Below are 15,215 nucleotides of genomic sequence, written 5' to 3'. Positions count from 1 at the left end.
TAATATGTAACATTAGTCTTCGTGGGTATCCAACATACTTTGTACTTCCTGGGCGGGAGCATGCTATATGTATACCATATCTAACAAAATTCCTGTTAAGTTAATCAGGGGCCATTTCTGCTAGAGACAGAAGCAAAAGTTTAGAGGCCTCATCTTAACCCCAGCAAGTTTTGTCAAAAGGGTAAAGTTGCATTTATTCCGTTCTTCCCATTAACCGAATCTGTTTTCTATATGGCTTATGATTCCTTACTATATGTCCCTTGGTCCCGTCTATGTGTTTAATAATGTGGCTTGTGTTTTCTGTCTAGGGGGTCTATATTGACTATGTGTCCTACTACTCCTACAATCTCTGGCAAAATGCCCTTCCTTCCTGCAAGTGTAACATATTATTGACCATTAGGGATCTGGGGTTTGGACTGATGGGTCTTTCCTGTATGTGCCTGTATACTTACCGTCCTCAACCTCTCCACCTGTTGTTCTCTGCGCCTAGCACTATTCTTGTGATGTTCAATAGCACACTCTCTAAGATTAGCTACTGTGACCCCTTTCCAATTTTGCAAAGAAGTCTGCACCCTGACCCTCAAAGCCTTATTGAGCCCGTCCATTAGTACAGAGACAGCCACCTCCCATTAGCCAAATTAGTGTTTACCATTGATCTTATCCAGACGGAGAGTTTTCTGTTACTGCAAAAGACAAAAAGAAAAATTTTAACAAGTTTCTAGGTCATGCAAAGTATTCATTCAATCCTTCTCATCCCGTATTAAGGGTCTGTACATGGTCCAACAAACATTTCCGAGCTCATCTTGACTAGGGGCATTACCAGGAATGAATACTTCTTATATGGTAACTAAAAGAAATACCCGGGGGTTACCTTGTCTCTGTCCGCTTTTCTACTGGCAAATACTAAAGTGCGGACAGGTTTTTCTCCCATTTCTGATGTTAAATTCTGGATTTTTGTTTTATTTTTGGGTTTTACTATATATGTACACGAATGATACCATACTTACCAGTTCCACTGGTCTCAGCCACTTCCCCCGCAGGCTACTGCTCTTCTTTTACCGGTTGGATACTCCTCTGAGTGCATGAGAAATGGCTGAAAACAATCAGGTCACCTTCTCCTCCTAAATAAAACTTCAACATTCATTAGTACATAAAAATATGCTAAATTACTGCGCTTGAATAAAAGCTGCTTTCTTTAAAGATGAATTTGATTTTTTTGGTGGAAAGCGCTAATTGAATTAAAAAGTGTTATTAGTGGGTGGTATATAAAGCTAAAAAAAAGGGGAATTATGTAAATATATAACAAGCGGTACCTGTGGAAAAGAAAAGTGTTAGTAAAATAATGTTTACACTCTTTTGAGTGAATTGGTAAGGAGTGACCCGTGCAGTTGTTAATAGTCCCGGTTATCCTACCTGTCCCTGCGCTATGTTGTTCCGGAGCTGCTGGTGAGCACAGCGGCTCTGATCCTGAGTGCAGCAGATAGTGAGGATTGGTGGCGCTGAGTCCCGCTGCGTCCAGCGGGGCTGTATGCGCACTGATGTTCTCCGGCTCCCGTGACCGCTGCTGACAGCGGGTGGTGTTGCGGCCGATGTCCTGGCCGTGCAGTGGGCTTGCTTTCTCCTTAGTGAACAGTCACCAACGCTTTTCATTCGATTTGCACTTTTTCGAGGAGTAAATAAAAATATTTTTATTTAAGCTTCTAATTTATATTAAAAGATATATCAGAACTTCCGCCCGGAAGTGACCTCATTTTTGGTGGGAACCATATGTCAGATTTTCCACATAGAGGAAATATTATAAAAACATCAAATGCGAATAGTAAAGAAAAATTAAAAAGAAATGATATGAAAAAATGTTTTTAGGTACCGCTATGTTTATTGGTTTGAACTTTAAAGTAAATTAATTTATTTTTATATTTTTTTATTTTATTTATTTTTATTTTGCTGTCTAATTCATACTGGCTATTTTATTAATTTTTATAATTTTGGCTATTATGTTAATTTTTTTATTTTGATGAAGATTATTTTTTTCGTAGAAAGGGATTCAATTCAAATTCTATATTTAGGCCTTTCGGGGCCATGGTTTTCAAGTCGAAGATCTATCTTGTTTCCACCATTTTTAATTCTTCCGAAATGTTGCCTCCTCTCCAGTTAGCATATATTTTTCTGATCACCAAGAATTTTGTACCTATTGGGTTTTTATTGTGGACTTCAAGGTAGTGCTTAGAGACATTGTGCGTAGATAGTCCCTTTTTTATGTTATTAATGTGTTCGGCAAATCTGATTTTTGCTTTTCTTTTTGTCTGTCCAATGTATTGGAGGTTGCAGGGGCATTGTAAGAGATAAATTACTCCTTCTGTATCGCAACTCAGCATTTGGTTAATGTGGTAAGTTTTTCATCTACAGTACTATCTACGCACAATGTCTCTAAGCACTACCTTGAAGTCCACAATAAAAACCCAATAGGTACAAAATTCTTGGTGATCAGAAAAATATATGCTAACTGGAGAGGAGGCAACATTTCGGAAGAATTAAAAATGGTGGAAACAAGATGGATCTTCGACTTGAAAACCATGGCCCCGAAAGGCCTAAATATAGAATTTGAATTGAATCCCTTTCTACGAAAAAAATAATCTTCATCAAAATCAAAAAATTAACATAATAGCCAAAATTATAAAAATTAATAAAATAGCCAGTATGAATTAGACAACAAAATAAAAATAAATAAAATAAAAAATATAAAAATTAATTAATTTACTTTAAAGTTCAAACCAATAAACATAGCGGTACCTAAAAACATTTTTTCATATCTTTTCTTTTTAATTTTTCTTTACTATTCGCATTTGATGTTTTTATAAAATTTCCTCTATGTGGAAAACCTGACATATGGTTCCCACCAAAAATGAGGTCACTTCCGGGCGGAAGTTCCGATATCTTTTAATATAAATTAGAAGCTTAAATAAAAATCCTTTTTATTTCCTCCTCGAAAAAGTGCAAATCGCATGAAACGCGTTGGTGACTGTTCACTACGGAGAAAGCAAGCCCACTGCACGGCCAGGACATCGGCCACAACACCACCCGCTGTCAGCAGCGGTCACGGGAGCCGGAGAACATCAGTGCGCATACAGCCCCGCTGGACGCAGCGGAACTCAGCGCCACCAATCCTCACCATCCGCTGCACTCAGGATCAGAGCCGCTGTGCTCTCCAGCAGCTCCAGAACAACATAGCGCAGGGACAGGTAGGATAACCGGGACTATTAACAACTGCACGGGTCACTCCTTACCAATTCACTCAAAGGAGTGTAAACATTATTTTACTAACACTTTTCTTTTCCACAGGTACCGCTTGTTATATATTTACATAATTCCCCTTTTTTTTTTTTAGCTTCATTAGTACATATATAGGTTACAGTCATATTTTTCATATTTTTATTATTTTCTATAGTTTGTATGCTGGCCGTAACTGCTTCCACATCTACATATGGCAGTGTACTTGCATTCTTTTTTTTTCTTCCACTTGTTTATTGTTGCTACAAGTTCAAACAGTTCTTATATTTCCATTCTTGTCTTATATGACTTTGGTTAGACATACCACCTGCAAACTCACCAACCCCTCTTGCTGCCACAGGTTTTAACAATTTGTATGTCTGACCCATTGTTTTCTGGATTTTATCAGACATATCCTTATGTTCTGCAGTACCTCTGGCTCAAAGCTGCCCACCCTAGGGAATGATACCCTATCTTTGTTAGTCATACGTACCCATTCAGACAAAAAGTCTTCAGCGAGTGGATCATATTTTCCACTCATAATAAACCTCGCTGACCCCTTGGGCCACGGCTCTTCAACCTGAACCCTGGCTACCATACGTCCACCGCTTGTGCAATTGGATCCCATCGCGGACTTTTTCCTTTTACGCAATCCCCAATGCACGACAAGAATACACGGTGAAAGTTCTCAGAGCGCTTTCACCCACTCCTTCTCCGCTGAGTACCACGACTCACTCCAATAGTGACCACCGCGTACCCAGTGAGGTCCCTAATTGGTTTCTATTTACTGGAAGTGTTAGGAGTGACTTACCTTTTCCAGCAAATATCCGCCGCTGGAGATTTTCCTGAGAGAGACCAGCGAAAACTCCCTATGCACTTATACACAAATCACGTTTGCATATGCTCTACACGGCACTAATGATACCGCGATTTTACGCAAAAAGCTAGTAAAAGGGTATCAAGTTGCTCTATGTATTGCACCCACAAACATGTGGTCCAATCGCACTTGTTATAGGTACTTGTTACCTAACTGCCGTACGACCATGAGTCGATGTACAAACTTTGACCCTCAGCCGGAGGGTAACAAAAAAACTTTTTACTTCAGTACTACACAATGCACAATTCCGTATTATGCTCCTCTGCAAATCTACTCACGATTTGCGTATTCCAATCTATACTAATGTGAGTCAGCCGCCTCACGTCACCAAGCCTCCACTCACTTGGTGTACCAACTACAGGATCCCGAATTCCCGGGGTTCAATCCACTCACTCCTGCTTTCACTCACTCAAATACGCTTTGTTTTTCTGTACAGAAAATTTCTACTTGTTCTGGTTGGCAGCTTTTCCCCCAGAGGCAATACAGTTTAAACAAAAGTCTTATACTAATATGCTTTTGAAACCGTATAGTTATGTGCTATTGTAGCATGGCTACTATCCCACATTAATTGAACAACTATCATGTGGTTTTATTATGCGCACACAACCCTACGCAAGCTTGTGTAATTACGCAACCGTGCGTACCCCTATGCCACATGTGCGGACTTGCGCCACGTGCACTTTTTTTACGCTGACCTCACGTTCCGTACCATGTATACCAATGTGCGTACGCAATAAAACAAATCACACAACTCTATAAATGTGAGCAATACTAACCACTATTGCCCACTAGACACAACTTGTTCTGTGTAAGCCTTTATGACTGGGCCAGACCTGCATTTGTGTCTTTACACTTACTTCCTTAAATACATTTGTAAATTTGATATAACAGTATCCGATTTAACACAGATCTATAATGACTGCAATAATCTATAATTTAAATGATATGATTCAGATTGGATAGCTATCTTGCAGAACATACACTGATATAAATATACACATAATTATAATAATATTATATATATATATGTATCATTCACTGGCCTTCTATGAGACACCTTACCTCTTCACTGCCTCTAATTTGCATCTCAAAGATATGTGCTTTTCACTACTAAAAAAATAGTTACACAGGTTAATTTGCATTTCAATGGCTATCCTCCACGAGTCTTGGAAGAAAAGAAAGAAAAAAAAACGCTTTCTTTTTTTTTCACAGACAAGAAGGGGAAAAAAACACTTAACTCACCATTTACTCTCACTAGGCCCAATTGAAACTATTTGTAATTGACTATGGCATGGGTTAAATAAATGCATTGGTAACTCATAAAATGGTGCTATGAATGTGTCAAAGGAAACTGATTGTTCTGAGCACACTGAAAATCATCTATTTAGAAAACGACCTTCCTAAAATGGCCACTGCTCCTCCCCCTTCCATATCCATGAGGTTTACACAAGATGGTGGACAGGCCATGTGGTTAGGCCAAAATGAAGGACAAACCATGCGGCTCCTTTGTCACAAAGAAATCACAAATTATACAAGCACCAGAAGTTACTTTAGGCCTGAGTTAAAAAAGAAACACTATATCAAGGCTATGCAGCAACTTTTAAATGTACTTTTAAATCCACTTAACAGATAAACAATCCAATCTGAATCAAACACAATATGACTTATTTGAACTTTGTTTTGCAACAATAAAAATACGCTTTAGCATCTTAAATATTATGAGAAACACATTGTCCCTTGAATTTTCATATCATCGGCTTACTGATAACACAACAGAACACACGGATATGATTTCTCAGCATCACGATGCGTCCACCATAAGCTGATCGACCACAGTGTCGCGTTTGTAATGTACAGTGCATCATTAAGACCGTGATATCCCGGACGAGCCCCCATCTGTAAATACCAAATTGCTTTCTAAACAAATATTTAAAATACCCGCTCTAATATATACTGCAGACGCCAGGCGTATCTTATTACCATATATGATAAAAGTGCGCTGTACATCTCAAAACACTACATCCCTTAAAAGAAAAGAATACACCCACACATTATCCAAAGCTCATTGATGTATATATTTGTTATTAAAAGGATATGTATTCAGTATATCACAATGTACAGTATACATATAGTTACATGGTTACAATTGATACAGTAATCAGTTAATACAAAATACATAGTTACAGGCCAGCATACCATACCATTCCCTCAATGCATCCTCCTCTAAATATATCTCTATCTCTCAGCAAATAAATACAGGAACTGGTCTGGCAACATCTCCACCATCATCTGGGACAAAACAGCAACTAACTCCTGTGTGTGTCTGATCAGCAGTGTGTTATCTAGTTTGGGGGAGTGCAAACATCTAGTCTAAGGGAGGGAACTTTCTCATTCATGATGAGTCACTGGTCTGTTCGTATGCTAACCAGGTTCAGCCTTGAAGACATCAAAAGGGCTGGCATGAGTTTCCTGTCCACCACCTGTTTGGAATGTCCATTTTTGACATCGACAGTGTGACAGGGAGATAGGTAATTAGGGAGGTAGGGGAGATAGAGATAGTGTGTGACAGGGAGATAGTAGGTGACTAGGGAGATAGTTGGCGACAGGGAGATAGGTGACTAAGGAGGTAGGGGTGACAGGGAGATAGTAGGTGACTAGAGAGGTAGTGGGTGAAAGGTAAGCAGTGGGTGACAGCTGTAAGTTTACTTACTCCAGGGGCTGGGTCCCCTTCTTATGAGCTGCAGCATTTCTCTTTCCAAGCAGGGACAGGACTGTTCCTCCTCTCCACATGGCCACAATCCTCATCCCTGGCAGCACCGCCTCCCCCTCAGCTCCAGCAATCCAGTCCTCGGCAGTCACTCCTAGGACCAGTGTCTGACTGGGGTATGAAGAGCCCATCAGGGTAATGCAGCAGTAGGGGCCCATGTTTAGGGGTGTGGCCTGTCTCAAGAGGGGGTGTGGCCAGCCATCACATTGATTTGCCTAACTATTAGAGAGTGCATGGGCTGGGCCCCATGTTAAATATATATAGAACTTTTTTCTACTGCATGCATGATAATGTACCAGACTAATAACAATTCACTGTAGAAAATACACCGTAATCCAGTGTAGTATAATATAACATGTATAATTTAGAATTCACATGAACAGTCTGGAACCTGGCTGGGCCCACCGGGGTTTTCCCCTGTGCCCCTGTGGGCCAGGCTATATTCAGGGCTGTACCACTGCGTACCTGCTGCAACCCCTCCATTACCGCCCGCAGCCACATCCCCCATAGTTTTTTATGGGAGGCATTCGATATACTAGCTGTCAGGATCCCGGCGCTCAGCATACCAGCGCCGAAATCCAGAGCGCCGAGATATCGACAACTATTCTCTCTCTTGGGGTGTCCACAACACCCCTGGAGGGAGAATAAATAGCGTGGCACACATGGTGCGCCACCATGCCCGCAGCGTGGCAAGCGCAGCCAGCCTGCAAGGGGTTCTTTTGCACTCGCCTTACTACCGGCCTTCCGGCGGTCGGGATCCCAGCGCCGGGATGCTGGGAGCCGGGATCCTGACAACTGGCCAATAATAGTAGACCTGTTTTCTATGGGGTATGCAATGCTGCTAAATTTACCAACATATACATTCCTGATATTAGTTACCGGGGCTACTCTCATCTGAAGATGGCAGTAGCCCATTGTAGCCTATGGGCTACTCACCGCACTTTTGGCCGGGCAAGTGACTCTGGGCATTACGGTCAGAGCTGACCGAACATGTGCAGACCCCCCCAGCAGCTGCCACAGCAAATAGCAGGAATGGCTCCTTTTAGAGCCCCTGTCCCTGCGGATGCTGGATGTTACATCCAGACGATAGGATTACATATTGCAATGTGATCCTGGGCGATAATATGCCCGCCAGATCACATTCAATATATGAGCAATGATAAATGGGCCCTTAGAATGGCTGGAAACATAACAAAAGAGGTTAAAAAGACACTTCTCTGTACATCAGACAAGAAACTGTGATAACATACATATGTCATACAGTATATGTGGAGGGAGAAGGTGATACTGGCACAGTACATGGACAGGAGCCACGTACCACCTTAGCTGTCTTAATACAAGCTATATACACTGAGAAGCTGTGTATGTAAAATTGCTGCCCTTTATACAAGCTATAAATTTGCCCTCTATATAGGGAACACTGAACGTCTATAGGACTTGTGTCCTGTCCTATCCCTTACCCTGTCTGTGTTCTCCGGTTCCTTCAGCGTGTAACCTCCTCCCATATACAGCTACTACAGCCCCAGCATAACCCTGACTCTACACCATTTATGCCGGGCGGAGACAGCTGGTTGGATTTGGGCTGAGATGAGAGAGGATGCGTTTGCCCTGCCCCTCCTGCTCCAGGCCTCCATCATGGCTCTTAGTCACAGCCTCCAGAGCAGCTGCATTGCTTACTAATGAGTCTGCAAATGGAAAATACAGCAGAGGCACCCTGCACAGTGTGGTGCTCTATGCACCTGCGTACCAGGCGTAATGGTCGGGCCGGCCCTGCTTCTAACATGACTTCTTCATGAATAGCGTTTGCAAATTGTCTGAAATCTGTGTATCCTTTTAAAATACTCTTTGTAATGCTTTTTTTTTTTTTTGTAACTGGACAAGACGTAATGTGAGTAGCCTCACTAAACTGGACGCGTCAATAAAATCACTTTCATTCCGCAAAAATTATTACATATTGAAACTATAGCAATTGCATATAAGAAATCTCATATATAACCAATTATAGACTCCAAATACTGTCCTTGTATAACTCCACTTAGCGTATGTATGAAACACTCCCACTAAGATGCAAAGTCATGTGTGTAGTGTTCACACACACTCCAGGCATTTGAAAGCTTTTTATGCTGTAATGAAGGGAAGCGGTTAAATTATTGCTTGTCCGATGATCCCAGCGTCACAATGTTGATGCCGGGATCCCGATTAGCAGTGACATGCCACCACCGGAATACCAGCGCCACAGACTATTCTCCCTCTGCAGGTGTACACGACATCCATAGAGGGAGAATAAAACCTGTGGCAAGTGCAGCAAATCACCATGCCCACAGCATGGTGAGCACAGTGAGCAGTCTGTTACAGACAGAGGTGTAGCTAGGCACCATGGTACCCAGAGCAAGGGTATAATTTGGTGCCCCCCTCTCCTGAATTGGGGCCTTAGCCACCAAGTGGTGGCATTTTACATTTGAAAAGAAACAATATTTAAAAACCTAAATTGGCGACAGGTTTGGTTCTAGACCTTGTGGAGCTCAGGGCCGAAAGTTTCCTTTGGGTGTCCACCATGTTTAAAATGGGGTCAGTGCATGCTGAAGGCTTGCAACAACAATATAGGGGCATGGCAGTACAGGGTGTAATAGTCAGCATTACTGCCTCACAGCACTGAGGTCATGGGTTCGATTCCCACCATAACCCTAACTGTGTGGAGTTTGTATATTCTCCCTATGCTTGCATGGCTTTCATCCGGGTACTCCAATTTCCTCCCACAATTCAAAATATACTGGTAGGTTAATTGGCTCCCAACAAAAATTGTCTGTGTGTGTGTGCTAAAGAATATAGGGGGTGATTCAGATCTGACCGTAGATGATGCTAAATTAGCACAGTTACTCAGACATGTGGGGGGACGCACAGTACAGGGCTAGTCTGTCCCACATGTCAGGCCCTGCAATCGCTCCTACATGGGTGTGAAAGCATCGCACAGCAAGAACACCAAATCTTGATCCACATACAAAAAAAACAAAAGAGGGCGGTCCTCAAGCGCTGCTGGGTTATCCCAGACTAGTCCTGTAGACAGCGTCCTGCACTGTTGGTATATATGGAAGAAGATCACCAAAACATAATGTATTCAATATTAGACGTCAATCGTCACCACTATAGGGAGAAACCTTTAAACTCACCATAAGACAGTGAGATGCAGTCACATAAAGGTTTCTTTTGCTCGTAAATATTCACCTCCTTCCCAATACACCTATTTCATATGGAGCAACACTCACCTGGGTCATAAGACCCTATATGCATCCAAAGGTTTCTTTATGTCACTGATATAGTTCACAGTGACTCCAAACAAACCCGATTAAAGGGATCCACAGTGGTTCCAAGAAAAAGGTATTTTATTTACTTAAAAAAGTCCATATAAAAGTCCATATATAAAAAATATTTTTTTTTAATAATATATATTAAAATTTATACATGAAAAAAACAGACAAGAAATCCTGGCATGGCACACAGATTTTGTTTTACTCTAGACCCTAAGGCATACAGGATTGCACGAAAAAAAGGAGCCGGACTTCCTCACCACATTGTTCCCGGGAAAAACAAATTTGGGACCAAAGTATCTCCTTAAATTCAAATCATAAGCAATCCTTGATCAAAAAGGAGCCAGTAGGTGAACCATGAGTGAATGCCAACCTCCAGGATGCCTCAACACCATCGCGTTTCGGAATGCCTTCCTTCCTCAGGGTATAGAGTCAATCAAATAAACTGGGATTTTTATACCCCAGTCTCCAGATCACATGATGATTTCCACCAATCCTAACTTGTTCTCTTTAAAACTACCATAAATGTTTATCAATAAGTTATAAAACTATATTACCTGATATAGAGCAAACCTATATAAGATCAATAAGTTATAATTATAATATCCACAATCTAATAGCAAAAATATGTTTTTATACAACCAAAATGTTAATTAGTTAGAACAAAACAATGTCACAGATTCAAGGAATGAGCAACAGTGCTTTAGTGTTGCTGGAGTAGGGTTCAATCCACCCTCATTGCGCAGTCCTTCTATTAGAGGTGTTCGTGTGCCCATAAATCCTTTACCTGACCGCCGAAATAACGTATACACCACTTGCTGTGGAAACATCATGATCATCAAAGGAAGTGGTCATCCACGTAGTGGCCACTCAGGTTGTCACGGCAACATCCCGTTTTGTCGGCGTAAATGATCACCAGCTCAAAGACTGTTGCAATTGCCATAGTAACCTCCCAATGTCGGAAGCCCCGTACCGTCACTTCCTGTTTGTGGAACGCAAACAGGAAGCGACCTCCCGCTTGTTGAAGCGCATACAGTGTGGAATCCATAGATAGAACCGTATAAGAAATAAGATAAAAAAATAAAATCAGTGACACTTGGAAATAACAGCACCTTTTATATTTCACACTTTACATGTATATACACTCTGTTTTGAAGTATTATCAAGACAAGATTCTACCAAAGTAACACATCTGATATTCTAACTCGAGAAGGAGAATATTACAAAAACCATTTGGTTCCAAACTCCCCTTGGGACCAGAGTTTTTAGTTCGTATATACTCCTCATCTCCTCTCTAGCTAGGGTTTCTTCCCTGTTATTGGTTCTCCAATTCGGTTTAATCGCTTTTATTCCACAAAAGTTAACCATGTTTTTGATGTCACAATTATGTGTCTCTTTAAAATGTAAGAATACGTTGTGGGTTTCTAAGCCCTTTTTTTATATTTCGCACATGTTCCACTAGTCGTACTTTTAACATACGAGATGTACGACCAACGTATTGGGCTTTACATGTGCATTCTAAGAGATACAGTATACACAATCCTTTGTGTTACACGTGATAAAATCCTTTATGAGATGAACCTTCCCTGTATTGGTCGATCTGTATTCAGTGATCTTACTCTCATTATTCCTACACATATGGCACATCTGGCACATACTGCAACAAACCGCACCTATAGAAGCCCTTAGATTTGTTCCTTGTTGTCACTTTAGGTGCATATATGGCACTTTTAACCATACTATCCTTTAGATTGCGTGCCCTCCTGTATACAAATCTAGGATATTCTGAGATATATGGTTTTAATAAGGGATCTCTATTAAGTCCTCCCCAGTGTTTCCTGATAATATCCTCTATTTGTTTATATTGGCTGTTAAAGCCCTATATAGTGTAAACCACAAGTACACTCCAACAAATAAATGATGTTCTTTGAGTGACATGTAATAAATTCCCGTATGGGATACACAGCCTCATTAACTGTAAAACTTTTTAAAACCCTATCTTTTGATGGAATGGTCCTGCACATAAGGCAGGTATTAAAAAGTTTTACAGTATGAAATGCAGTGGAACCATTCTCTTAAAACCCACACCCCAAATGGCCTTAACAATGATTTTGAATTGTCTTGTTTTTTAAGGTAAATGATTTTTACCAAAAAGTTTTTTATGAATTACATCTGTCAAAGTCAGAAAAATATCACGATGCACACTGCCATATTTGCACCTCATATGTGTCCCTGCTGCGCATGCGTGCGCTCTCCCGTGCGTGCGCATACTCGCTGTTGCGGGCACCCGCAGGCGCACGGTATGCGCATTTACGGTAGAGATTGTATGCGTCTAGCGGGCGACTCTTTCGTTACATATTTTCACCATATAATGTATTTTGTAGATTATGGTCCCTTTGATAGAATCTGAAAGTTTGGTTAATGTAGAATGTTCATGGACGGAGAAATCCCTCTTTGTTTGATACGAAGGGTCAGACAGGAGTAATACAGTGGTGTTTAGTATCCATCGGAAGAGTATTTAATTAGCAATATTCCGGTGTTGGTTTGAAGCGAATTAATCGCTCGTGCGAATAGTTATGGACATAAGAAGTTTATGTCCATTTACTATTATTTGCACTTACTTATCCATGCGGCGGGAAACCTAGTTTCCCACCCACCTGAGCAGTTGGGAATCGTCACAGCCCACCTGTATGAATCAACCTATGACCTTTTGTTATAATGCGAGGAGGAATTCCTGTGTCCAATGAACAATGAGATTGTAGGGACCATTGAATCGTATTGTGTGTGGGGCATAAATCGACAAGCCGATCACATCCAGCTCTCACTCTTCAACGGTTCTCATTGCTGATAATCGGGAGCTGGATGTCCAGAGGCGCATGCGATCGTTCCCCTTTGTGCGTAAGTTTTTCTCCGCAATCATATGGTCTTCCTTGTTGTTCTGAGCCATATCTCTCTCTCTCTCTCTCTCTCTCTCTCTCTCTCTCTCTCTCTCTCTCTCTCTCTCTCTCCTCCTTCTCTCGTATTCTCTTAAACGTAATAGTATTGTATTGTATTTCCTGTGTAGTTATCTGGTTAGTTAGTCTATGTTATATTGTAGTGTATGACTTGTATTGTATTAATTCTTTTGCAAGTATAACATTCATAATATATATATAAGGCGTTGGACCCTAAGCCCAGGTATCTGTGTATTTCTCATAGTGTTAAGTATTTTCAGAGCGTCGGTGACGCTCGAACAGCTTTTGAGATAATCAGGCTACACAAGGTTGCATCTACACTCTATCATTACTCTAAGGTTTTGCTGCATAATACGTTGTTTATGGTTTAGATATAAAGGTTTAACATTGTGAGCGTCTGCGCCGCTGGTGATCTCCTCGTGGTCCCGAGCGTCCGCTACGCTATAGCGAATCATTACGTTAGTCGGCAGCCAATAGCGTGCCTGCCTGTGATCTCTTGGCCGTGAGCGAACGTGACGCTTGAGCGTCTCAACCACGGCTAAGCGATTGTTACGCAACGTGCGTACCCTTACGGTACTCCATACGTAAATAGCGTACAGTGTTCTTAGACCTCATAAAGGGTTTTATATAAGATAAATATTTAGCTTTATCACATTTAATACACATTTTTTTAGGTAAATTTTATTAGGCATTTTACTGTTTCTTATATACCCGAAATGTTTATAGTTTAATGTACACCTAAAATTGGTTTATATTATATATTTGGAATATTGATGCTACTCTTTTTCTTTTTTGAGGGGATTTTTTAATGAACATTATGGGACCACAAAAATTGGGATATAAATCAGAGGGCCCTCTGGATATGTGTACATAAAACTATAAACATTTCGGGTATATAAGAAACAATAAAATTATTTTGAATTGTCTTGTATTTTAAGGTAAATGATTTTTTTTCAAAAAAGTTTTTTTTAATTACATTTAATACACATTTTTTAGGTAAATTTTATTAGGCAAGAACTTCCGGTCATGGTGGCGCGAGATTCGATTATGAATTTGGATAATTTGTGACTGATTCTGGGTATATAAAGGGACAAATTAGAGCTACCACACACGCTTCTGACGAAGGATAGAGGAGGATCCGAAACGCGTTAAGCACTGTGTGGATTGGAGTCCAGGACGATTATACTGTGGAGATCTCCAGTGGCTGACACTTTTACCCGGGTTGTGTCATTTCCCTTCTTTTCATCGTGGGAACCCTGGAAATGCTCCCTTTAGACTAGAGAGGACTCAGTGTGGAGTGATGTATTATATGCTTCTTTTCATCTTTTATATTGTGAGTGCAGTGTTGTACTAAAGATAATTTTTTATATAAAGGGTTTTGCACCATTATTTTCTCTCTGTGCATTCACGATATACTGCTTTATATGAGTTTCAAAAGAACAGTTCTTGTTTTATCAGGTCTGTTTACCAGGAAAGCATCCTCAGACTGATTATCTGGATCCTGAAATTACCTGGTGATGGAATGATGATATGCCTTTATACACTTTTTTTATTGTGAGTGTAATGGTTTAGCAATTAAAAATTCCTTTTGATTAAATTGCGGTATTGCACTTTGTGCATCCACTACATCCACTACACCTTCTGTGCATCCACTACACCTTGCCTCAAACTAAGTTTTGACGCAAAGTGGGCACAGTTTTTACTTGTTTTATCAGATTCCATTATTGAATAGAGTTGAAAGAAGAACACAACCATTAATTATAGCTCGGCGCCAGTCTGGTATCCATGGCTGTACCGGTTAACTGCAAATAAAAGCTGTCATCAAACCAAAAAAAATTGTTTTGTAAAATAAGAGAAATGCCCTCCAAGATGAATTGTATTTTGTTCTCAGACATATCACTCCATCTCAAATTATAGTCATTATAGTCCTCCACATTCATTATTACTACACTCCCCCCCCCCCCCCCCCACCTTATCCATAGGCTTGACTATGATATTTCTATTCATACTTAATCATTTATTTGCCTCCTGTTCCTCTTAGATTC

At 40.6% G+C, this 15,215-nt stretch overlaps 1 protein-coding gene across 6 annotated transcripts in view; it reads left to right on the top strand.

The window, feature by feature from the left end:
• LOC134966292 (NXPE family member 4-like) overlaps positions 1-15,215 on the top strand; it is a 642,982-nt gene that overhangs the window by 68,711 nt on the left and 559,056 nt on the right. The window lies entirely within an intron of this gene.

This window comes from Pseudophryne corroboree, chromosome 10, assembly GCF_028390025.1.
Source record: "Pseudophryne corroboree isolate aPseCor3 chromosome 10, aPseCor3.hap2, whole genome shotgun sequence".
NCBI lineage: Eukaryota > Metazoa > Chordata > Amphibia > Anura > Myobatrachidae > Pseudophryne > Pseudophryne corroboree.
This window is presented reverse-complemented; position numbering and strand designations above follow the sequence as displayed.